Source organism: Ambystoma mexicanum, chromosome 14 (genome assembly GCF_040938575.1).
Source record: "Ambystoma mexicanum isolate Mex_15411 chromosome 14, UKY_AmexF1_1, whole genome shotgun sequence".
In the NCBI taxonomy this organism is placed as follows: Eukaryota; Metazoa; Chordata; class Amphibia; order Caudata; family Ambystomatidae; genus Ambystoma; species Ambystoma mexicanum.
In genome coordinates this window covers 123,233,145-123,258,978 of record NC_090940.1, presented here as the reverse complement: position 1 = coordinate 123,258,978, position 25,834 = coordinate 123,233,145, and positions in this window count along the sequence as shown.

Here is a 25,834-nt window from a genome sequence, read left to right as displayed (position 1 = left end):
ACATAGCTATCACAGATTTTTTTGCCTCACGTTTTGGTCATTTTTTAAAAAAAACTACTGGACGGATTTACACCAAATTAACAAAAGCTTTCGGGACCAAGCCGCCGTTACAGCCGCAAATTTGGTGAAAATCCGTCCAGCGGTTTGGGCTGTAGGTGTGAGCAAAGTTTTTTCCCATTATGTCTATGGGAAAAAAATACATTTTGGGACCCACCCTATAACTTTGCCCCATGGACCAAATCTCACCAAACTTTGCAAAAAAATTCAGAGTGGCCATATACTTTTTTTGCAAAGTTTGGTGAGGATTCGTCCTGAGGGAGCGAAGTTAGAAGCCGCCCAAAAAGTGATCTTCCTATGAGATAAGCAACTTCACCATAACTACATGGCTGCTACACTGCAGGCCATGTAATATATATATATATATATATATAGTGAGTATTTTACGAGTTTCTATGTTTAATGAAATCTAGAGAAATTTCTGTATGAGTGAAAATGTCTGTTGGTCCACAGAAAACCGTTTGACATTCCCATATAGATCATTCACAGAAGGGCGTATTCTCCTGAGTTCTTCTTGTACACCCATTATAATCAGATATGTGCCCAAGAGTACAGAGATTGCTTTCTCTAGTGCAGAAATCCTTACCCACATTGCCTGAAGCCCTGCATCAGATGTAACCACGGAGCACTGCTGCAAAACCTGCCACGTCGCCAGACATGAATTCTTTTACTTCCTCTTGGGTGAGGTTGGGCTCTGGCAAGCAGGCTAAGGTTAAATGATGTCACTGAAACCTCATGAGGGGCTTTGTGACAAAAGCACTGTGGGATCTTCTGTTCATGCAGGGAGGAGCGAAGAGGGTATTTAGGCTCTCTCTAACTTTCTAAATGTCCAGTCCTGAACATGTTTACTGGAAAATTGGCAGCACCTGCGACACCCTACCCAGAGAAAGCTGAGGAGCTCCAGTGACATAGACACGTGTAAGGTGCAGCCACACCTGCTGACTCCAAAATGGCTGAACTGACTTTTAAGTCTTTGATCACCACCAAAGAGGAACCAACTAAGTAGTCTGACAAAAAAGATAGAGACAGTCAGACTAAGGGATAGATTCTTAATAAATCAATGGAAACATACAAGCAAATACAGTTAGGAATGGGGAATATCATTAAAGGAAGCAAGTGTAAAAAAGGCCTGGGAGACAGATTGATGAATCAGAGTGATCCTCTACTCCACTAGAAAACAAGCACACTGCAGGATAGAAGAAAGAGTGATCTTACATCATGGGAAGAAGGTGTAGAGAAAAAGATATAAACACATGCTGGAAAAATAAACAAGAGGAGGGCTTCTGAGGAAGTCAGTTGTGTGTGGAGTGGTATATACAAAAAGCTGACTTGTATCAGACTCAGAAAAGATGGGGAGTAAGTCAAAAGCCTACTGAGGGCTAAATCACAGGTAGTAGCAAAGACAATGCCCAGAGAAGAAGAAGAGTAATACTAAAGTCTGCTTAGGGCTACATCTCAGACACAGACATACGATAAACCCAGAAATAAAGGAGAATAAACCAAGAGCCTACTGATGATTATTTCTCAGACACTGGAAAATCAAGACAGAAAAGTGCTTAATTGCAAGTGAATGCTAGCAGCGCGCTGGGCCCTATATTTAGGGATTGTGAAGCCAAGATGTGAGCTGCACACTATACCCTAGTGAATGTAGCTCCCAGAACCAAACTAGGTGCTGTATCTCAGGGATTATGATGATAGGAAGCAAAAGTGATGATATATCCTCAATATTGTACGTGGAAATATACATATCGTAGTTGTGCTTTGCCTTTATTCTGTTCGGAGGCCTCATTGCTGTGCACCATTGTTACATGTGTAATCGTAGAATTCAGCGTGTCATGCCCTGTGGGTGAGCGTTTCGTTTTCCTCCATTCGAGAACCTGAGTGGAGGAGAGCGAGACGTGAGCCGACAGAGAGAGAGAGAAGTGGTTGGTCGGGAGCAGCCCGCCGGAGATTCATTGATTAAATACGAAATCAGATATTTCGTCTCCTCGTATTATTGAACTCTACAATGGCGACGAGGATAATCGTTTAATGAGAATCTCCGACTTGAAGCGCACTTTCACAGCAAACAGACCAAGCTGTGCAAACGAGCTAGGACCCACGTAAGCTCGCAACTTACTTGGAAAAGGTTCTTACTTGGAAACAGGTACCGGCTATAGGAAGAAATAATACTTACAGGGGCATAAAAATAAAAAGGGCATTATTTGAATGTGCGCGCGGGCTCCCAAACGATGTGTAACAGTATGATTAACACGTCCAACCTACGTGAGCCGGAATGTAAATTTTAAAGGAAAGGACCCTGTAACGTGTTCAACGTGCCTCCATTTTGTGCTACTGGCAGCATCACCATAGCAACAGACAACAATTTATATGCTAAGAGTACGAACATATGCAGTTTGTTCAGTAGAAAGCAACACTGTGGGTGACCGCATTACAAGTAAAAGGGAAAGTAAACTTTTAAACGCTCCAACGACACAAGTAATGAGAGTGAGCAGAGTCCACACGAGCAAATAAGTGACTGCAGAACATATCATGTACAATTAGAGGCCTCATGTTTTGAATGTTATAAAATAAAAAAATAAAAAAAATACAATGCAGAGTGTTGTAGCTCCAATGAAGTTCCTGCCTCTACCTGGCAATCCAACCTGCCCGTGGGAGCAATGGCTGGACAGCTTTCAAGTTTACTTAAGGGCAGTTGGGGGAGCAAAATATAACGATGACGTCAAAGAAGCCACCTTATTGAATTGCATAGGAGCAGAAGCATTGAGGATTTTTAGGAATATGCCAGAACCCAGTATTATAGAGTAAGGGGCTGGGGATTCCTCCACCAGTTCAAGAAAATACGAGATTGCCCTAGTAAAACTGAATAAACATTTTGGCAACAAAACGAATATTGTTCTTGAGAGGTACAGATTTTTTACCAGGAAACAAGGCAAGAATGAATCTGTGGATGATTACATCGCAGCTTTGAGGGGTCTCATATCGACATGTGAATTTACAGGAGTGGCAGAGGAGTATATGAGAGATCAACTGGTATTACATGTAGCTGATCCTCGAATTCAGCAGCGCCTGTGGCAAGCAAAGAACCCGTCTTTAGAGCAAGCTATTGAAATAGCAAGAACATTTGAATTAGGAGAAAAGTGCATGAAGGAACTTCATGATAAGGCTGAAAGTATTGACATCAAATCCATACAAGCTACCAATGAAAGCAATAGTGACAAGGAGGAGGAAGCACTGATTGCTATGGTGAAGAGAATAGTGAAGTCAGATTTCGGCCCAAACCTGAGACAAAATAGAGAGACATTCCAAAAGTCACAGAATAGATGCTTCAAATGTGGATGGTCGAAACATGCAAATAATGAAAGAGATTGCCCGGCTCAATCGGCGGAATGCTATAAGTGCGGACAAATAGGTCACTTTGGGAAAGTATGCCGAAATGTAAGGGGCAGAGGCAGATTCAATCCTCGCTATAACAACATGAGGAGTAATGGCCAATTGAACAGAGGACCCATGACAAGTGTGAGATCGCTTGAAGAATCAGTTGAAGTGAAGGACCTAGTGGCAAACACCAGCTGCTTTGAAGATGAGGTGTGCATACTCACTGTTGCATGCAACAACTGGGAACTCTCTGGGCTCATGGGTGTCCATGGAAATAAATGGTATTACGTTGCAAGTAATGGTTGACACAGGTTCGCCATACACCATGGTAGATATGAACACATATGTAAATGTGCTGAACATGGACATAAAGGATCTTCAAACCTCCAATGTCAAGGTGACAGGGTATGGGAAAACACCCATCAATATTATTGGATATACTTGGGTGCAATTGTACTTTGAGGGAAGGAAGACTTTTTGCAGACTGTATGTGGCAAAAGATGGCTTCTCAATTGTTGGTTGGTGGGAGCAAGCTTCATTAAAAATCAGAATACACCGAGGTGAAGATGTACCGATAATGAGCATCTTGTGCAACACTTGTGACTCGGCTGAAAATCTAGCAAAGAGTTTTCCCAAAGTGTTTAATGACAATATAGGAGCTCTTAAAGGTTTCAGACACCGCATAATACTGAGAAGAGGAGCAAGACCGGTAGTGCACAGAGTGAGGAACATTCCGATTGGTACGAGAGAGGCTCTACAGAAAGAGCTAGAGAAATTATGTTCTCAGGATATCATCGAACCAATTGAGAGCTCTGAATGGCTTTCCCCGATTGTCATTGTGAGAAAACCTGAAGGGTCAATCAGGATGTGTGTAGATTTAAGAGATCTTAATAACAACATATGGATTGACCGCCATCCCTTGCCTAACATAGGGGAAATGTTGACCACCATGGAACCAGCTAAATTTTTCTCCACGCTTGATCTATCATCCGCTTATCATCAGGTTGTGCTAGCTGAAGAGTCAAGGCATCTTACATCCTTTATAACACCATTGGGAGCCTTTCGTTATAAAAGGATGCCATTCGGATTGGCATCAGCAGCAGCGGTGTTCCAAAGACTTATGCAACATCTTTTCTCTGGCCTAAAAGGAGTACATTATTTTCAAGATGACATCCTTGTGTCTGCTATGACTGAAGAAGATCATGATGCCAAACTACTAGGTGTGTTGCAAGTGATACAACAAAATGGTTTAACTCTTAAAATAGAGAAATGCAAAATAAAGAAAAGTGAAGTTTCATATTTAGGCCACTGCATCAGTGGAAAGGGATTAAGGCCAAAGGAAGCCCTGATAAATACTATTCTAAAAGTTCCTGATCCCACAAATAAAGACCAACTCAGGAGTTTATTAGGTCTCACAGAATATTATTCTAAATTTATTGACCATTATGCAGACAAAACCATCCACATGAGAAGTCTGATGACCAAGGGCACGAGATTCGAATGGTCGGCTGAGTGCGAAGAGGAATGGAAGGAAATAAAAAATTTGATTAATAAAGCACCTGCACTCAAGATGTTTAATTGTGGTGCTAAGACCATAATATCTGTTGATGCTAGTAATGAAGGATTAGGTGGTGTTTTGGAACAGATTCATGATGGTTTGCTTGTTCCAATTGCTTTTGCCTCAAGGACTTTAAAGGGGTCAGAGAGGAACTACTCTACCATTGAGAAGGAAGCTTTAGCCGTCAAGTGGATTCTGGAACATTTTAAAGGACTGATTTGGGGTATCCCGATTGAATTAAAAACAGATCACAAACCACTTGTTCATGTGCTGAACCCCAAAAATTCTCATCTAATGTCCCCTCGTATTAGACGATGGACATTAATCATTATGCAGTACAATGTTGTCATAAAATATATACCAGGCAGAACAAATAAGGCTGCTGACTGTTTTTCCCGGCTTCCATGTGTTGATGGGGACACGGAGTTGTCAAGTGATGAGAGACTAATAGAAGATCAAGATGTAGATTCTATTATTGCACAAATACATCCCAGTTTTGGAAAAGAGGAATGGGTAGCAGCCACTAAATCAGACATGGAACAAGATTTGTTGAGAAAGGCGGTTGTGGATGGTTGGAAAAATGTTCAGAATGAGATTAGACTGTGGGAAAGAATCAAAGATGAGTTGTCATGTGATGACTTGTGTGTTTATCGAGGTGATCGGATAGTTCCTCCCACTACATTGAGGAAAAAAATTATGGACATTGCTCATGAAGGGCATATTGGCAGAAACTTAACAAAGAGAAGAATTAGAGGGACATACTGGTGGCCTAATATGTGGAGCGATATGGAATCATTAGTCAAGGAATGCTCGGCCTGTGCAGTAAGTGACAAAAGTAGACTGACAAGAGTCACACCACTTCATCCAGTAAGTGTACCTGACACAGTATGGTCTAAATTAGCTATCGACATTGCTGGTCCTTATGAAGTTTTGGAACCCATGAAGATATATCTTATAGTGTTGGTTGATTATACATCAAAGTGGGTGGAGTGTGGAGTCATAGAGAATTCAGTCTCTGCATGCAAGGTTACAAAATTTTTGGAAGAAATATTTAGTAGAGAAGGTGATCCTCAAGAATTGATTTCGGATAATGGAGCCCAGTTTGTGTCGAATGAAGTACAGAGTTTTTTAAAGGATCGAGCCATCAAGCACAATACCACAGCTTTGTATCATCCCATGAGTAATGGACTTGTGGAGAGGATGAATCGCTTTATAAAAGGAACGATTCAATTGGCGGTTGTAAATAATCTGCCATGGAAAGATACTCTAAAAGAAGCACTAAATACTTATAAAGTCACCCCCCATTCTGTTACGGGTGTGGAACCGTTTACATTAATGAGAGGCAGGGTTGCTAACAATAGACTCAAGCCGGCTTGGATGAGCACTAAGAAGAGTGCATGCCTGGATATGGATGAGATCATGGAGAGAGTCAAGAAAAGACAAGAACAATATAAGAAGTACTATGATCAACATAAGGGTGTGAAGGAGAGCAGTGTGAGAGTAGGGGACTGGGTCAGAATAAAAGAGCCTAGAAGAATGTTGAAAGGAGAGTCCAAATTTCGCACTCCCCAGAAAGTAATAAAGCGTCTGGAGAAATCAGTTGTATTAGACAATGGGGAGAAGTGGTCTTGTGATGACATCACATCAGCAAGGAAAATTGGCTTGGAGGACATTAACAGTACCCCCGATGTAACAAAACAAAAAGTGAATGAGAGAGAATTGGGAAGTAAAACAGTGAAGGAGTCAACCGCTGCGGAGTACCAAAGGGTTCCATGCAGAAATGTTGGACAATCCACAAGACCGAGGAGAGTCATACCCAATTACAGAAAAGACTTCATTTATTATTAAAACATCAAATTATATACGACAGACATTTACACAAAATGCATTTGCATATTTCTGTGGTGTCGGAGATCTCAAAGCGTATCCTTTTTCCTTGTATTTTATTTATTTTTCATCATTTTCCTTCTTCTTCTTATGTTTCCGGTTTGCATTGTTCATGTACATAGTTGTTTTTTTTCCTTGTATTTTGGGATTCTGGAAAGGGAGATGTTACATGTGTAATCGTAGAATTCAGCGTGTCATGCCCTGTGGGTGAGCGTTTCGTTTTCCTCCATTCGAGAACCTGAGTGGAGGAGAGCGAGACGTGAGCCGACAGAGAGAGAGAGAAGTGGTTGGTCGGGAGCAGCCCGCCGGAGATTCATTGATTAAATACGAAATCAGATATTTCGTCTCCTCGTATTATTGAACTCTACAACCATTTTTTATCTTTGGGCTATTCGGGGGGCTTTTCCATATCTGTGGATTCTCCTCCCTTCCTCCACCCTCAAAGGAGGGAGACTGGTATCCTATTACCAGTATGTGTGGTATTTGGGGAGAGAATTAGATGCTGATATATTGGCACGGTTCTGCCCCGCGTACTCACCCTTGACGCTTGGCTTAATAGCCTGGTGCCTAGCCTGGGAAGGGGACTGTTTTCCACCTATTTTTTGGGTGGGAACTCTTTAGGTGCTGTGGGTTCTCAAATGTTCCAGTTTCATAGAGACGGTCCATTTGGGGCTCATCTTTGGGCACAACACCTCTGCTTTATGATAGTTTGTTGAGCTTACAGTGTCCATGCATGTTCTCTGGATACTGCCCATGGTCCATTGACAATTTCAAACCAGACAAGGCTCACCTTCCGTAGCGAGATGCTCATGGCCCAGGCTCTTTGTGCTAATCACCTGTTGGAAAAGAATGATCTGCTCCTAAATTACTTTGATGCCCTTACAGGTAAGATGGCCCAAGTATTCAATACCAACCACAAAGGCAAGCTACTGATCTTGAGCTCGTGAAGTTAGTACAGGGTAAGATGAGTTTGTTGCGCTATATATCCATATTCAATCTATTTTCAGCAGAAACAGCCTGGCCTGAGGAAAATAAGTCTACTAACTTTTATAAGGGTTTGAAAAAGAATCTGAATAATTCCCTGCCAGTTGTACCCTCTCTAACCACCGCATATTCTGCCTTGTTGTTTCTGGTTTGCAATTCTATGCATGGTTTTCTTAAAGAGCAGTGTATAGGAGCTACCTGATATTCTGATTTGCTGCCACGGCCACTTCCTCCCAGCTTGAAGGTGTGAGCTCTGGGACACACTCTTGGTGCCTATGAATATTGGTGCAGGGTGTGGTCTGCTATCTCAGGAAGAGACGGAAAGGCATGGAACGGGTAACCTTTTTTCATTTTGGAACACCCAGGCATTATCTAAGTGAGCACATTCATTGATTGACAAATCCCTCTGGAAACAGCAAGATTTGTCCATAAGTTGGACTGCATCAACAAGCCCCACGGTTGTCAGTTCCAACAGGTCCCCTGCGGTCGCTTCCACTTTAATACGGGGGAAACGAGGCTTGATGTTGTGTCTGGTGCTAAAGGCATTTAAATGGACAGATCCCTGACTAAATGCTAAGGAATTCTTTTTGATCATTAGTACCCGGCGAGGGGGGTGTGGCGGCCTGCCAGCCAATTGGGAGGCTCAGAATGCGAGAATTACCACATGTAATCCCACTGCCCTGAGTCTCCTCATGGCTGGTGGCCACCATCTCCCCTCGTCGGGGAATCAGGTAAGTCTTCTCCCTCCCCTGAATTCCCTTCCCACCCTCCCACCCCACTTACCTTCTTTTTTTTCCATTTGGAGAGCGGACACGCTGGGAACACTTCAGTCCCCAGCGTGTCCGCTCCCGATCTGTGACAGGCCATTATGGAAAGGAAGAAGAGACTACTGCACTGGGGAATGGAAAACGGAGTCCCTTCTCCCATTACCATGGCAGCCATTTTATTTGTTTACTTTTTCCCCCATCTTTTTAATGGCTGCCATGGAATGGGAGAAGGGACTCCGTTTGCCATTCCCCAGTGCCCATTTTTTTACAATTTCTTTTTTTTCTCTTCCGAAACGCTGGAGCATTTTGGAACAGAAAAAAATGCTTTTAGTACCCTGGTCTAACAAGGCGAGGTACTAATGGCAATAACCCCTTAGACTGCAGGCTATTACTGCCTATGGTAATGCCCCCAGGGCCCCCGTGAAGGTCCTCGCTATGGTCGGGCCTGTAACTATGGGCTCCGGGAGCATTAAGCTTAGGCGGTAATGGCCTGCAGTCTCGGGGCTTATAGCCACAGTAACTTCAGTCCAGATCCTGCGAGAGCTGTGGATGGCAAGGAAATATCTTCATTTTTATGAATGCACCTCCACCGCAATTGGTTTGTAAGGTGATTCTCTGCGAGATGTTAGCATTTTATTTACTCAAGGGCCCCTTTATACGGGATCATTTTAGGCATTAATAAAACCGAATAAATGGCTGGGGAACTGTAAAGGGGTTTTTTGTATCTCAGTATTGCCAGGAGTATTGTCTGGTGTCCACAGTGGACGTTTATGAAGTTTATGAACTATTTACAGTTGGTCCTTGCTGTGTGTGGCAAATGAGATTGCAGCATGGTACGTCTTTGATCGTCAGAAGGTAGAGTTACTTCCAAAAAAATGGGCATATTACTTTTTTTTTTAATTTGGTTAGTTGTTAAAAACAACTTTTCAAATCTTTAACATGTTTTTCACAATCAAAACACAGCATATAAAAATAAAAGCATTATAACAAATTACTAATTTACAATTTGATTGCATTTTCTCTTCAAAAAAATAGCACATAAACGACAATCAGCACAAGAGGTAACATAGGCATAACTGGCATATTACTGTCCGAAAGACCTTGTTCCCAGGGCACTCCTTCAGTGGGGACCCACAGAAGCAGAAGATTGCTATTCGAGGGAATATTTGAATGCAAGCTCCTGGTCTAGCTAGATCAGACACTCATGGTCTGCAGCAGTCTCTCCCTTATTTTTTGTTCCTCAGAAAGTGGAAAACTCTGTACCTGCATAGACGTTTGTGCTATTGATGTACCACTTAAAAAAAAAAATGACTATCTGCTACCGTTTATCATGGTCCTGTTAGAGCGGGTGAAATCAGCTACAGTTCTAACAAAATTGGACCCATGTGGGGCCTATCACCGGGTTCGTAAGCAGACTGGAGATCAGTGTAAAATGTCTTTCTGCACCTAGTCCACTAATATTTTATTACCTTTGTGCTTTGTAATGAACCACCCACCTTGCAGCATTTTATTAATGACTGATTTCACGCCATTATAGACCAATTTGTCATCTATTTGTTTGACATTTTGATATTTTCCTCTTCTATGTTTCAGCATATTAAGCTTGTGAATACTGTGGGGGTCATTACGAGTTTGGAGGTAGCCATGGCATTGTTAGTGCCATGGCTGCCTCCAAACTCGGGTCCAGGTCCGGTCTGGCTGAATGGGGACTTACCGGGACATTTTGACCTATGCAGACCTGGTAAGTCCCCATTCAGTTGACCATTCCCCAGTCCCATTTGAGCCCCCATAGGGCTCAATGGGGATGGGGAAGGCGCTAATAACGGGACCGCAAATTGCGGGCCCTTTATTAGCTCCAAGGTCCCTTAACGGGACCCGCAGAGAATGACTGGTCAGACCAGCCGTTCCTGCTGGGACCCGCTAAGGGACCTCGGAAAAGGGCGGTAAGGGTTTACCGGCACCGGCATCATTACCATTGACTGTTAACCTTTACCGCCCAACTCGTAATGACCCCCTGTATTACATGATAATCAAGTGGAGGCATTCTTGTTTTACACAGTCAGTTGAGTTCTTGGGTTATGTCACTTTGTCTCCCAGGCTTGCATGGATAAATGCAGAATACAGGCAATCCTACAGTGGTGTGCCTGGCCATTTGAATCTGGTGCAATCCCTTTTATGCTATGCAAACATTTACAGCCAGTTTACTAAAGGAGTTTCAGAGATAGTTGCCCGTTTCACCTGGGAGACTCGAAGAGAAAAGCCTTTCACATGGACATTGGAAGAACAAAGGCCTTTGATGATTTGAAGCTGGCATTTACCACTAACCCAGAATTACAACACCCCTAATGTACGATGCTCTTCATAGTTGAGGCCGATGCTCCAGATCAAGCTATAGTTTTGGTGGTTTCACGACACTGCCCACAGACACAGATGTTTCCTCCAGTGGCCTTCCTCTCCCGGAAATGGAACTCAGCATGGTGGAATTATTCCATCATAAAGAGCTGCTGGCAGTGCAACCTACTTTTGGAGAGTAGAGAAACCACTTCTTAGGTCTGCGGCAAAAATGTCAACCTATATACCGGCGATCCTGATCTAGTGGCTCTTTGTACTGCTAAATGCACTAAGGCCAGACAAGCACAATAGAATCTCTTTTTTCTGAATTCTATTTAGTCACCATGTACCACCCAGGTGCAATAAATGGCAAAGTGGATACCTTGTCCAGCACATATGGGGAAAATCACTTAAGTGTGCAAGTAGAGTCCCTAACCCCGATATTACCTGAAAGCTATGTGTTGAGTGTTTGCGATACCTGGCCACATATGGCAGAGGATCTTTGACAGTGGGTATCTGGAACACCCTGAAGAGGTGTCATCCAATCAGATATCTGTCCTAGAAGGACTTCCATAGCGTCATGGTATTTTGCATTTACCAATCCCAGAAGTGCATACTAAGGTTAGATAGTGGTGTCCTGTTTCAAAGCTGGTTGGTCACCAGGGTAGACAAAAGACACTAGACATATTATACTGCTGCTGTTGCTATCCCTCTGTGTAGTCTGAAGTTGATGGGTACACCAATACATGTCCTATATGGGCGCAGTGTAAAATGTAATGTTGGAAACCTGAAAACATGTTAAGGCCTATACCACTGCCTCCAAATCCATGATATTCAATCTCGAAGAATTTTCATTCTACACCTACCGCACACACATTGTTGCAATGCCATCTTGGTGGTAATTGATGCGTTTACTAATCAAAGGCATTTGTAACCTGCAAAAAGGGGTTCCCACAGCTCCAACATTGGCTTCACTGTTGATGCATAATGTGTTCGGTTTACATGGCCTTCCATCAGTTATTATAACAGGCTCAGGTTCGTAGTTCATTGATCGTTTTTGGGATGCCTTCGCTCAGCTATTGTAGATAGATCACATATTATCATCAGCCCACCAACGGCAGACATACGGGCCGAACAAACATCTTAGCCAAATCCTTGTGGGGTACTTGCAGAGATTCTGTTTGTAGTATTGAGGGGTGTGGTATTGAGTTTAATTATAGCAATGCCCTTTATGTGTCTCTGGGGCATCACCACTTTTTGCATTGTATGGATGCCACCCCCGAATGTTGCTGGAACTTTTTCCGAATCCCACACCTGTACCTGCGGCCAATGTATCTCGCCCGGTAAATGTACAAAAGTCTGTGTGACAGCATTTATAGCGCTTGACACTTAAGCGCTGAGCAGAGTAACCAACTTGTACAATACAAGTGAGCGAATCAAAGAGCAAACGCCAGGAGTTCAGTGAGAAAGGATATGGGTTTTAAGGCAGGGCTTGAAAAGGAGAAAGTAAGATATGGAACGTAGAGGGAGAGAGTTCCAATGTTTAGGTGCAAGCAGAGCAAATGAACAAAAGCAGGAAAACCGGACAGCTAAGAGAGTAAGGGATTGGGAACAAAGTGAGTGGGCTGGATATTAGAAAGAGATTGCACAGGTAGGGGAATACCAGAAGCAGGGAAGACAAGAACCTCCGTTTTTGAGGTATTGAGCTGAAGATAACGAGAGGACATCCATGACTGAATAGCAAGAAGACAGGAAAATGAAGAAGAGTGAATAAAATCAGTGAAAGAGGTGAAGGAAAGGCAAATGTGCATGTCATCTGCGTAGATGTGATAAGGGACGCCAAAATACGAGATAACAGCACCAAGAAGAAAGGGTTTGGGAGGAAAAAGTAGATGCTAAGCATTGGGGGACACTGTGTAAGGGGGGCACAGAGTGGCGGGACTCCTCAAGAAAAATCCAAAGAACAGGTTGGCAACCATTGAACAGTTGTCCTGACGTATACTTTAGGGTTTCAAGCCTTATTATCAATCTGGTACTTGCACTTATAGGAATCCAAAAAGAGAATGCCCAGGTGTGTAGGATCTTGTACTGTGAATAAGATTATCAATCTAGTAACTGCCTGCATTGCTCTTCTCTCGGTCTGAAAGATTCCCCCACCCCCATTTTGCAGTCTACCTGGGAGTGTCTGCACAGCATTTGTGCTACGCGGTTATGGTTGAACTTCTTTTGGCCGCATCAGGGCATCCATCGCAGAGCTCTGGCCTTGTGGGGGTAGAATTTTGGGCAACCAGGTTATGATCTAAATATCAGTTGTGCTGGTTCCCATGAAAACTAATTCGCAGGACTGCAGTCCCAGGCTCTTCTGTGCCAGAACATTAGTATGCCTTAAGTATTTATTATTTATTTGTATACAGGGAAGAACATTGGTCTTTTGATTGCAAAAGAATGTACAATATATAAGATGTCAGAGTTGCAAGAAGGGGTGAAATGGGGTGAGTTTGAGTGACATTCAAGCTGACTGGGCATTCCAGAGCGCATTGTTCAACTGATGTGGTAAGGAAGAGTAGAGACGTGGGGCCTCATTACGAGTAGCGCGGTAAAAACTGGGTCATTACCTGCATGGCGGAATGAGAGGGTCCGTGCTTGTATGACCCCGCTAATAGCGGGTGATTACGAGTGCGCGAACACGCGCGAACCCCCATGCCGGTAATGGCCATACCGGCATGCCGCAAAAGGCCCTCCAAACTCCTGATAGTGCCATCACGGGACCCGCCGATAGCACCACCGCCTAGGAGAAACTCCTAAATACCGACCAGATAATACCAACATGCTAATACCGGGTTCATAATCCCGGATCCGGAAATAATGTCATTGCGTCGGAATGGGAAATGGGCCGTCGGCCATCTTTAAAATCACAATCCATTGCAATCCTCCAAAACCACCAGTTGATTCCTGGAGTGCTCTGTGCCAATCCTTCCATATTGTCCAAAGCAACCAGGAAGATCACCCCCCGGCTGCGGAAACAGCGCTTTTCCGACGCAGAACTAAATATGCTAGCTGACACCCTTGCTGCACAGGCAGACATCATTAAATCCCAGAGCCTGAAGCGTGAGGTGCAGCAGCAGAAAAAGGACATCTGGCAGGAGGTAGCCCGCAAGGTGTTGGCCGTAGGAACCACCCCACGTAGTGTGAACGACTGCAGGAAGAGGTAGGATGACCTCTGCTTTCGGGTCCGTAACATCATGGCAAGCAACAGGAGGGAGGCCACGGCCACAGGCGGGGGTCCCCACTCTCCTGTAAAAATGACCACCTGGGAGGAGACCGCAAGCACCTTCATTAATCCAGAGACCATCGAGGGATTTGGGGAGATGGAGACGGGTGCGGCATCATCACCAGAAGGAGGTGAGTGACCCTGCAGATCCCTGTAGGGGAAACCATGACGTAGCACAAGTGATGTGGAAGAGAGTCTAGGCAAAGCAATGCATGTCCCAACACCCACATGGACACATACAAGTCCAGATGGCGGTCCAAACCCTACCAGACAGAAATGCATGCTGAGTGCCAATCCCATAACCAACACACAGCCAACACACATGGACCGTGCCCATGTAATACATCAAACAAACCCCAAATCAATGGCATGCCACCTGCCATGCAGCAAATGCCAAAATGCCCCATCAGCCAACCCTGTGTGACACACCTGTAAGACATGAATGCATGATTATATGAATAATGAACAGCACCATAGTATGCTTCTGGCATGTAACACCATCAATGATGCCCTGCATCTCTTATACCCCCCGGCACCGATGGAGAAGATGCCAGGCAAGACACCACCACCAGGGCATTCACGTCCCGCCAAAAGAAAATGGCTACCGCCACCACCACCTCCGGGGCCGCCAAGCAGGCCACACATACTGCCAGTGTGCCTGACACACTCGAGACCCAGCAGCCCACACCCACACCAGTGGAAGGGGAGTCCCTTCAAGCACTGGCCACCACAGAAGATGACTATGAGCAGCTTGTGGACCAGGAGGGAGTCACTGAAGTGACATGTCTACCCACCCCAACCCCCGTGTCCACACCCTGCCCCACATTCAGCCCTCACCCACCTACAGCAGTGCTGATCCCTGCCTCCATGATTTGGACCTGAGCCCCTTCCAGGAGGACAGCACCGAAAATGCAGGCCCCGTGAGTGCACCACCCACCACTCCTGCTCCCACCAACACCCTCGAGTCACGTCTGGCGAGGGTGGAGGCCCGACAGGAGTCCATGTTGGAGATCCTGTGGCAATACTTGGCAGATGGCGAGGACACCAGGCAGGAAATAGCCACTGCCATTGCGGGGACCACTGCTGCTATTAGCGCAAACACAGCCGCAGTGAATGCGTTGGCTGTGCTGATGAGGAACTGCCTGGGGGCAATAACACAGGTACTTACTTCCATCCTGCTCCACATGCAGCGGCCACGCCCTGCAGCAGCCGTGGAACCTGACACCGATTCCTCATCAGCCACCACACCTGCTTCCTCAGTCCCCACCAGCCCTGTGCGTCCCACCAGGAGGAGTGCAAGGCACACCGAAAAGCTGCCCCCGGACAGCAAAAAGTCCTGCAAGTAGTGTGGGTGGACAATGGGACTGGGACACATGGTTGGGGGTGAATGGGAGCATTTGGTGGAGTTTTTTGGGGGGGGTTGGGAGTTTTCTGGGGGGGTTGGAAGTTTCCTGGGGGGGTTTGGGAGTTTTCTGGGGGGGTTTGGGAGTTTTCTGGGGGGTTTGGGGGGGTTGTCACATTTTTGCTGTTTGATCCAATACACCCGTTGTGAGAGAAAACATTCAATGGCTGGACATTGTTCATTTAGTGTGTATCCATTTATTGTATGACGGTGTTCAGTGCCCAACTCCCAACATTCCCTGTGAGCATGTCCACATGGACCCAGTGTGTCACTGACACATGTCTATCATAGTCCATGTGGTTCAGAAGTATTTGTGGATCAGTGATTGGCGTACTGCATGGCCATCCTGTGCATCACATACTGGCAGGGGTGCTGCTTCACCTCCGTCTCCATCCTCATCATCCTCACCTGGAGCATGCATGTCAATGTCAAGTGGCAGTGGTACATTTTTCAAGATGCACATGTTGTGCAGCATGACACAGGCCATGGTGATCTTTGCCACCTTCTCAGGCCTATAAAGGAGTGCTCCACCAGACCTGCTTAGGCAGCGGAACTGCGCCTTCAACAGGCCAAAGGTCTGCTGAATCACAACACGGGTACGGGTGTGAACCCAATTGTACTCCTCTTCATGGCTGTTCTGCAGGTTCCGCACAGGGGTAAGGAGCCACGGCCTCAAGGGATATCCTCCATCACCTGCAAGCAAATACAAATAGGTGTGTGTCAGTCTGAGCTGCCACCTTCGGGAAGTACAGTCATGGCCGCAGCTATTTGGTGTGGACATGCACATGTCCCTGTACATATATACAAATGTTATCTAGATGTATACCATACTGCTATGAGGTGTGGTAGTCTGGATGGCGTTCAATAGGTGATGCAGGGTGAGATGATGCATGTTGAGGCGGATGTACTGTGGTTGTACTGCAATGTTTAGCCTCCCAATTATACTGCATATTCTACACTGTTCATGGTCACACTAGCCACATTGGCACAGTAGCGATCCTGTACATTCATGCATAGCTTGACATACACATGGTGGTCAGGTCGTGCGTCTCACATGTGGTCATTGATATGCGTTAATGGTCAGATGTGTGCCAATGATGTGTCATGTTGGGGTTGGGAGGTTCAGGTCAGGTGTCATTAGCTCTGCGTGCATGCTCCAATCACCATCCATTCCCACCCAGGTGGGGTATGCATCCCCCCCATTCTGACCCAGGTGGGGTATGGATCCCCTCCATTCCCACACAGGTGGGGTATGCATCCCTCCATTCCCACCCAGGTGGGGTATGCATCGCAACACATCCCTACCCCATTGCACTGCCATGGCCCACTCAGGCAATTCACCATGCAGCCAGGCACGTGGTCCAGCATGTCGCTCCATGTGACGGGGTAGAGTGGAGTACCGCAGCACCATGGCATCATGTGTTGATCCGAGAAATCAGGCGCAGCAGTGTGTGATGATCTTGCTGGAGTCACATACCATCTGCACATTGATGGAGTGGTATTGCTTGCGATTGTGGTACACTGCCTCTACGGCATGGGGGACTACCAATTCTACATGGGTGCAGTCCAGGGCACCAACACAATTGGGTATGCCTGCCAGTACATGGAAGCCTACTTTGGTGTCTGCTATCTCCTGGGCAGTCCGTGGTAGGGATATGTGGGTGCTAGCGTGCTTCAGGAGGGCATCCAGCACTTGGGTCAGCATGCGTGAAAATAGTAGTTGTGAAATGCCATGCAGCTGCCCCACTGTGTGCTGGTAGGTGCCTGTGGCCAGGAAGTGGAGCACAGACACCACCTTTAGTAGCGGGGTGATGGCAGTGCGTATTTCTATGAGGCTGGCAATGTTGTTGCCTATCATGTCCACTATGTTGGTGATGGTGTCCCAGTCCAACCGGTACAGGGTGTGGATCTGGTCAAGGGTTAGGTTGAATGGACTGGGTCTGATGAGAGGGATTGGCGGCTGCCTACGAGGGACTACTGGCTGCCCTGGTGGTAATTGCTGGGCCTGTCTCACCCTCCTTCTCCTCCTGCGTCTCCTCTCTGCTGCCTGTTGTTGCTGCTGTAGTTGTTGTTGTAGTTGCTGTTGTTGCTGTAGTTGTAGCAGTATAGGCATGTCCTCCAGCACCATGACTGCAACAGCTAGTGGTAGCATTTTGGTGTAGGAAGGGGTGTGGTGTGTGGGTGTACTCCTTTTATACTGGCCCAGACTCCATTGAGTCCACCTGTGGTGATTGTGTGCACCTGTGGCAGTTGGCTTGATTGCTGATTGCGGATGATCCGCGATGCCTGTATGGCCGGCATTGTGCAGCCCCTGATTACCGCCTTCGGGATGCCGGTATTTGCATGTCCGAGTGGGTTGTGATGTCCTCCTGTTACCGGCATGCCGGTATTTGCTCCCCAAAGGGGCGCGTGTACGTGCACATGCCAGTATTAGGGGGCACAGTACGGGCGGTGCCGGTATTGGCGGGTTGTCGGGTCGGAAGCCCCTGGACCCGTTAACAATGCCATTATTACCATTTCGCCTTCCTTTTTTCATTACCTCCATTCTCGTAATGAGGCCTGTGGACTCTCAGAGGAAGAGAGGGGAGGTGCATCTGAGACTGCTTGACCAGTGCTTCAGAACTGCTGATCACTACTGAGACAACGATTCCTGATCTGCCGTGTAGGCCAGCCTACAGCCATTCATCCAGCTTCGCTCCCCGAACCGTCTTGCCTACTGATACCCACAGCTGACTCCCATCTTGAACTCTGTCACAGAAACCTGCAAAGTACCCTGAAGCTGAATTGACCCCGTGGAGCACCAAGAACACCTACAGCACAAAGTACATTTTGGTTCTGTCCCCCTGGCCCTTCCCAGAAGGCTCCTAGCGACATTTTAAGACCCATTGCTCCCTTTCTGCTGAAGCCATGAAACCTTAAACTGTTGTGGTTATTAACCATACCGACTACTCTCCTGTCAGTATCCAAAGTGCATCCCTTTTCCTTCTTTTTCTTAAATATAACATGTATTGATTTTATGGGCACACATCATGACAGATATTCACTTCATAATCACATGTCAGTATTGTCATTACCTTGGTATTCCATATTCACATTAAGCCCCTGCTTCCCATCCCACCATTCAGACAGTCAAAACATCATGCCAATGTCAATTCCCTTCTTACCATTTACCCCAAATCTTCATTTCTTTTGCAGGGCATCCCGTGCTGTATATATATACGTCGTTCCACGGCCATACACATGTCCACATCAGCAACTCATTGTGCGTATTGGAGGGCGCTCATGTGATCCCCACCGATGTGCAATATTTCATTTGATCAGACCGATCATTGTGGACAGAAACAGTTTCTCATACCAGCTACGTGGCTCCTTCCTCACCAATGCCAAACAGCAGTATCTTGGGGTGCAGTGGTACCTCCCTCCCCAACACTCCCATCAATTTATGACAGTATTGTTGCCAAAAGCTCTGGATCTGAGGGCATTCCCATAGAATGTGAATAATAGCACCCTCCCCTACCTGACAGCATAGACAGTTCGGGCTGGTGACTCAATTCCATAGATACAACGTGACCCTGGGATAGTACACCCTGTGTAAAATCTTTAGCTGTGTAAGACAAAGTCTCGAAGAAATTGCAATCTCACGTGGGCACATCAATGCCAGTATCCAGTCCTCCGGTTCAATAGTACCCATATCCGCCTGTCATTTTGCTTTAAGGACAGACAGCTCTGTTGATCCGAAAGTAGTTATAGCATTGTAAAGTGTAGAAGTGACCTTGGCGGGTATACGTTCCAGGAGAAAGTTATGCTCTAGTGGGGTACATTGTGGCATGTCTGATGGTGAGGGAAGATGTCTGCGGAATGCATGGGTAAGTTGCAAATAGTTGTATTGTTCTGTGCCTGGGAGTCCAGAGCTGCGTCTCAGCTCGAAAAAAAAATGATATTACCTTCAATGAACATGTCCCCCCACCACCACAACTCGGGCCTCCACCCATTCCGACTAGTCCGGTAGTTCGGACAGGTTACCATTTTTCCATAAGGGCTGTGCCGGGGTCACTTTTTGTCCCAGCCAATGTGTTTGTGTGCCTCCCTCCATGTTAATGCGTTGTGTATCATCATCGTCTGGGGGGCGATTTATCGAGAGGTTGATACAGGTTTATAAGTGGCAACATATCCAGCAGTCCTAACATCCCTGCTCGGATGTGCGGTAGTTCTCGATCTCCATGAAGCACATCATTATTAACCATCATTTGACATGCCCGGTAGTATGATTGAAGGTGTGGTAGCCCTATGCCCCCTTCTCAAATTGAGCCTTGCAGTGTAAGGAGGGTGGTTCGTGGGTGTCCTCCTCCCCATAGGAGACTCTGAGTCGAGGATCCGTAAAGGGGCATTTTGCATAATGTACAGAAAGTGTGGTAGTGCCAACATCTTAAAAAGGGATGCTCTACCCAGTAAGGTCAGTGGGAGTAGTGTTCAATGCTGGACATCAGTAGAGGGCGTTCAATAATCGGGTACAGGTTGCGGGTGATGTACTCTGAAAGATCTACGATGATCTGAATTCCCAAGTAACGGAAGTGGTCCCGTTCAATACGATATGGGCAGCATGGTGGGAGTGTGTGTTCCCCTCCTTTGATTGAGAAGTAGACAGACTTGCCCCAGTTGACTCATAATCCACTAAATGTGCCGTATTGTTCTAATATTTGTGTAGCAATTGGGCAAGAGCGGGTCGGGTCACTTATGTATATCAAAAAGATCATCAGCATACAGGGAAACTTTATCTTCCATGCATTCAGGCCATCGAAATCCCATCCATGCTCCTGTTTGGTGGAGTAGCAAGGCAAATACGAAAGGGGACAGGGGGCACCCCTGGCACATTCCTCTGCCCAAAGAGAAAGTCCTGGGAGGGCCAACCATTAACCCCAACATCTGCCTATGGGACTTCATACAGTAACCAAACCCAGCCCAGGAAGGTCTCCCCAAATCCCATTTTCTGCATAATTCCCCAGAGGCTCTCCCATATCAATGAGTTGAATGCTTTCTTGAAATCAATAGCTAATAATGTGAGAGGCTCTCAAAGTACAGGTGCCCGCTCTAGCAGCAGGTGTAGTCGACGTATGTTCATATAAAGCAATTTGTCCGGCATAAAGGCCCGTTGGTCCGGGTGAATTAGGGAGGAGACCATGCCTGCAGTCTGGTTGCAAGCACCTTTGCAAGGATTTGTTTTCACTATTAATCAGTAAGATTGGCCTATAGGAGCTGCATAGTTCAGGGGGCTTCCTGTGCTTGGGAAAGACCACAATACTGGCCTTGCGCAAATCAGGAGAGAGGATTCCCTGGTTCTTACAGTGAACAAACATTTTGTGCAGAGGGGTTGCCACCCACCCCCTAGTTTTTTCCACATTTCGACAGGGAAACCATTGGGGACCCGGTGTCTTACCAGAGTGCAAATGGGGGATGGCCTCTGCAATTTCAGGTTTGTGACATCTATGTCCATCTGCGTTCATTGAGCCTCGGACAGCATGGAAGCATGACACCCTCAAGTATAGAATCGTTTAACGGTAGGGTCGAGCACTTATATAATGCAGCATAGAAATCCAAGAAGGCTTCTGTAATTTCGCAATCCGTTTGAGCCATCTCGTTTTGTGCCGACCTTATTTCCCTAACATTATGGTGTCCTTCATCTCGCTTCTCGAGCCAGGCTAGTATCTTACTTGCCTTATCACCATTTTCATAAATGCGCGCACACATTTCCCAGTGAGCGTGTTTGCCGTTATATAAAGCAGTATTCCAGAGACATTCCCTAGCCATTAGGAGGGATCAATGTGTTTCAGATCACCCAGTAAGTATATATTCCCCAGTGAGCGTGTTTGCCATTATCTAAAGCAATATACCAGAGACATTCCCTGGCCGTTAGGAAGGATCGATGTGTTTCAGGTCACCCAGTAAGTATATATTTTGCCTCCCATTCATCTGCCTCTTTTTCTGCCTCTAGTATCTTCCCCAACTGCATTTTCTTTTTTGTGGATATTCAGGAGAATATTTCTACCCGGAGCACTCTTTTGTAGGCCTCCCACATTACTTCTGGGCTTTCCACAGCAGTGGCATCAATCTCAAAATATTTGACAGTCTTACCCTGAATATGGTCTATGAACTCTGGAAAGTCGAGATAGTTGTTCAATCGCCACGAGTGGGGGGTGGGGGAGTGGGTCTATTCGTATTTATCTCTATCATCAAGGGTGAGTGATCAGAGATGCCCCGAGAGAGCAGTGTTGCGGTGACCACCCTGTATGCGTCTGGTGTCTGGAGAGAAAAGTAGTCCAGCCTAGACAGGGAGGCATGGACCTCAGAGTGATATGAATAGCCGCGGTCTTGTGGGTGAAGTTCTCGCCACAAATCACATAAACTGAGTGCGGGTGCAAAGGCCACTAGTTTTGTGGGTATATTGGGGTTCCTTCCTCGCAAATGTGTACGTTCTACTGTCAGATCCATAGTACTGTTGAAGTCGCCACCAAGGATCCACACGTCAGGTCAGTGTTTTGCAACTATAGCCACAACATCATTGATTAACTCTGCATCACAAATCTACCTCTGGGGCATTCTTCCATTAAGGCCAGTGTAATGGGAAGACACTTGTGCAGTAGAACCAAGAATTCCTGGGAGCCCATAGAGAAACCTGCATGTATTGCAGTGCGATAATTTGTCCTATGAAAGAGGGTACACATTGTGCCCGCCACATGCGTCTTGGTGAGGGGGGCAATGTTGCGGTAGTGTCTATTATGAAATTGCATAACAAGAAGACATTTGTTCCCTGAACCCAGGCCATTGACATTCCACATAAGCAATCTACGAGATTTGTTACTATCCCCCACCATTTCCTGCGTGTAAACAGAGGGTATACCCGAGTGTCTGGTGGTGTGTAGGTAGTGTCATCTGTGCATGCACCATGATTCAGGTAAGTGAATGTGTGACTATTCCAATCAAACCAACATGCAAACAAGAATGAGAACGAGAAACTTCCCCTTCCCCCAACCCATAGTCCGCCCCAACCCGAAGTATCTGTCACCCAAACACTTGCTGGTGGCCAAAATAACACGCCATCAGCACTAAAACAAAAATATATTACGGCCCAAAAAATGTACCTACTGCGTAATGAACAGTAAACTATTAAATGGAGTTGATCGAATCAATCAAACATGGTGGGGTTGTGGTGCGCTGAACTGCACAACAGTTGTCGAAGCCACGGCAGCCCCGTGGCCTGTTTGTTGCCAGCATCAGAGAACATTTGCTTATTCCTTGTCCAGTATGAGGTTGCTAATGTCCTTGCCATCTTCATCTACTTCCGATTTGTCACATTCAAGTATTTTCTATGGGTCCATCCATGTCTGATACCTGCAGATCCATTAGTTGCCCTGAGGGGACTCGGTTGGGGCCAGCTCACGCCCTTTATTTCTGGTCTCCAGTCACCTTCCAGATGTTTATCAGCCCAGCTCCATGCTTCTCAGGGGTCAGTAAAATGGACCGTGGTGCCTTTCTGATAGATCTTCAGTTGTCCTGGGAATAGTAGACCATATTTGACATTCATGGAGTATAAGCGTCGCTTCAGCTGATCAAAGGATTTCTATCGATCTGTATAGTTCAACAATCTGGCAATGACAATCCCTAGTGGTGGACTCGGGGTAGGCCTTCCCGATGGCATACGGTGAACCCTCTACAGAGAAAAGAAGTTTGAAAAAGTCTTGGGCGCAAATATGTCCACCAGCCATTGTTCAAGGAAGAGCTCCATACTAGTCCCCTCCACTTTCTCAGGAAGCCCCAGGATGCGTACATTGTTGCATTGTGATCTGCCCTCTCCTTCATCAATGCGGTCTTCCATTGCCTTAAGTCGTGCCATCACTTTTGAGATTTGTTGATCCACATTTCTAAGCCTGTCCTCAGCTTCGGAAATGCAGTGTTCCACCTCTCCCGTACAAGAGGACAGTTCTGTAGGTCATGTCGAAAGAATGACACCTCTGTGCTCTTGCCATTCCTTTTCTTCTCCGTGGAGGATCGGGAGTTGACTATGGAGGCCATCATGTTTTTTAGGGAGAGAGACTCACAGAAGTGTCATGTTGTGTTGCTTAGTCAGTGAGGGGATTAGCAACACTTGTCGCATATTGATCCATTTTGCTCTGGCTGGGAGTCTTTTTCGGTTTGTCCTTGACCATGATGTGTGAGAGTGCCAGAAGAGAGTAACACCCAAGTATGCTTTACAGTGTAGATATAGGCACTGCAGCGGTCGCACCAATAGCCAAATGTTAAGATATCCTCAGATAATAAACCCCAATGACCAGTAGGGCAGGTCAAAGGAGTAACAATTCAGCACACTCCCTGTGTTCATCAGTTTCCTCAATGATGATTTGCGAGTTGGATGTCGTGATCTTATAATAGGTGATAGCCAGGGTTTTGTTATACAGTAAGGCTGAGGGAAATGTGATGACAGGCAAAGATGTCTTGTAAAAGCTGCAGGGTCAGGATCACGTTCTCGCGTCGATCAACAGAGTATAACATTGTTCAAGATCTGTGTGTACGCTACAGATCGTGCATTTCAGTGTAGCCTTAGAGTAGTAATGGTGCAATTCCTCAATGTTATCCACCCCCCGGGTCCCGTCTACCTCCCGGTGAGGTAGAGTGCCCAGGTGCAAGGCTGTCCCACGTCACAGCGCAACTCTCGTTCTTACTGGGCACTGCACCGTTCTGGTTCTGCCGGGTCGGTGCATCTGTTTTATTTGGTAGCAATAGCCAAGTATTAGTAGGTCTTCCGCTAGTAAACTTCAAGAGTCTTGTGGGCCAGGTCGAAGGAGTGATAGGTCGGGACACTCACAGTGTTCACGGGGGCCCTTGGTGGTTTTTGTGCGTTGGTTGGCGTGGTCCTGAACCAGGTGGAAGCCGGAGTTCAGCTATATAGGAAAGCTGAGGGGAACGTGCTGACGGGAAGAGCTATCCTGTAAGATCTGCAGGGTCATAATCATGTTTTTTTCATCAATCTGCAGAGTGTGTTGTTATTCAAATGGTCTGTGTGCACGTTACAGATCGTTCATTCCAGCAGAGTTGTGCAATTGTAATGGTGCAGCTTCTCGATATTGTCTGCCCCCCAGGTGTTTTCTCCCTCCCAGCGAGATGTAATGCTTGGGTGCAAAGCGGTCCCACGTTACAGCTGAGCCCGCGTTCTTACCGGTTCTGCAGCGTCCTAATACTGCTGGGTCAGTGCATCCATTTCATTCGGCGGCAGCTTGGCGGGTGAGCTCGAACACCTGATCAGCACCCTGTGGTGTCTCAGCTCTTCAGTCGGTGTTATAAAGATCCTGGACCTCCGAGCTCACTGGACCAGGTCTGTAGGTGCAAGGTGGTGTGTGCTTCCCTATCCGCAGCTGAAGGTAGCTCTTGAATGTCGGATAGTTGATCCCTGAGGCGGCCCACAGGCTCAGAGGCTATCTGCAAAATGGCAGCTGACGCCGGCCAATCTTCGGTCTTCAAAAAATAGCGATTATTGCCTTCAGCGCTCACAGGAGCCTCGCGATTATATCCCTTCAGATGTGCTTATCCAGACAGCGAAGTTGTGCCCCAAATGTCAGGCAAAGAAACAGGAGAATAACCAGGATGTTTGAGGCTCCCACTGTGCTGCCAGCAGACACGCCCGCACTCGTCCATCTCAGAACAGCGCCCCCTTTCCTTCTTTGAAATGGTCTGCCTCTGCATTCCTAAACTGGGTGGGTTGTATTTTGTAGTGTTGCTAGAACTGTCTGTTGTGATATAAATAAAGTAGATATTTTTGATGCAACCTTGACTGGAAAGTATCTTTTATCATTGGGTAATAGTGTTGTAACTAACCAACAATCTACTTCCTTTCAGAGATAAGCCTGCCTTTCCATCCAAATTACCAACATTGGACAAGGAGGTTTATAATTTGCTTAGTATTCCAATCTGTTCGCATCCCATCACGTGTACTAGAGGTGTGGGGCTGATGGTTTAGAAACAGAAATTCACCCCTGGACCACTGGTGCCCCAGAAGTTGATTCGTCACAGTCCTAGGTCCGCCTTGTGCATGTAGGTGACATGGTTATTAACTCTGTGTTTGTTGATGGGTGGTCCCAGCTCCCAGCCTAATAATGAAGCTTTGCATGGTTCACCATGTAGTTTCATGTTTTTTTGTTTAAAAAAAATAA